The sequence below is a fragment of the Aplysia californica genome, unplaced genomic scaffold (genome assembly GCF_000002075.1).
Source record: "Aplysia californica isolate F4 #8 unplaced genomic scaffold, AplCal3.0 scaffold00498, whole genome shotgun sequence".
In the NCBI taxonomy this organism is placed as follows: Eukaryota; Metazoa; Mollusca; class Gastropoda; order Aplysiida; family Aplysiidae; genus Aplysia; species Aplysia californica.
In genome coordinates, this window is record NW_004797768.1 from 577,226 (window position 1) to 578,893 (window position 1,668).

Here is a 1,668-nt window from a genome sequence, read left to right on the forward strand (position 1 = left end):
AAACCACACACACACATACACATCGTATAGTTACACAGCGCTTACTTTTATAAATTGGTCAGCAATACATGTATAAAGTCATTTAAACGCAGTTTTGCTCTACGAACGTACAAACACTTTTCCCCAGTGTCAGAAAATTGAAAAATTGAAACCCTTCCAAGTTTTTTAAAAAGAAAACAGCCAGTCCATTTTAAAAATCCTATTGCTATGACGTGTCCGAGAGTAATTTTTGACTGTGTGTTTTGAAATGCTACTTTTTCCCATCGGGAATACAGTCAAACTTGTCTAAGACGGACACCCATTGTCAAGGAGAAAAGTGGTGGTCTTAGACCGGATCAACCCGGATTGCGTGTGGAACAGTTTAATGTGCACAATCCAACAGAAATATGGAGATAATCATTAACATAGTCTTTTTCACCCAGGAAGGAATCAAACTCATCTTCTACAAGCATCAAGGAAGCCACCAGTTTCTGTCGTTTCTCACAGCCAGTTTTAGATTGCACCCCCCCCAATCACCTCTATTTTTAAAGCTTTAATAGCAAGATGCTTGACGGCACTTGCAAAACAAACAGGTCATACCAATGCCGGAGTTCAGAGGTATTGCGACTTGATAGTACCATACAAATACAAGAAGGAGAAGAGATTAGGACGATGGGTGTCTGATAGAAAAGAGGAAGCAAACAACACCAGAGCACCCACCAACCACCCAAGTCCCAAAATATTTGTTTACTAAAACACTGTACCCGAGACTAGCAAATTAATGTTAAACTATAAGAGAGTACCATACAAATAAAAGAAGGAGAGATTAGGACGGTAATGTTTGACAGGAAAGAACGTGCGAACCACACCAGAGCACCCGTCAACCACCCTCGTCCCCTGTTTGTTTCAATAAGTCTATAACAATGTGCCAGAGATTAGCGAAAAGAGAGTAACATGCAAATAGAAGAAGGAGGAGAGCTAGATTAGGACGATAGTTGTTTGACAGGAAGGAAGGTGCGAACATCACCAGAGCACCCGCCAACCACGCAAGTCGCCGTTTTTGTTTACTTTCCCCACAATGTGTGAAAAATGGCACCCATATATGACCTTATGCAGTTACGAGCGCCGTAAAAACCTTACCTGTCCCCGGGGGTTTATGTACCCCACATAATGTAGCAAAATTTGATCATTTTTCGCATAATTTCTGATTTTTTTATCTTTACCATTCTTTGTTACAATAAACAGAATCGCATAATTTCACATTTTTGGGCTCAGTTTGTGTAATTTCAGATGTTTTTTTTTCTTTTTTTGTGTGCATAAAACAGTGTGGACAACCTTACTAAAACTACACTAAAAACCTAAGCGGATCAAGAGAGTTGTGGGATCAGGATTAGGAGATTAGGACCAGTGCGAAGATTTTGAAATCACACGTCATCCAGCAAATTGCAGTCCGCGACTGGCATTAGTAGCCAATGTGTGTGAAATGGGTCACAGGAAGATTACGTCATTCCACCTCAGCTCTCGCGTAATCACAGTCCACAGATGCTGCTGCCTGCCAGTAGTTGTCTCCCTTCGCTCACTGTCTTGCTTGTTTGTTTTTTCCTCCATTTTTTTCTTCACTCTCTTACTATGATGAAGTTATTAGGGGGACATGGACGGGTCTCTCTCTCTCTCTCTCTCTCTCTCTCT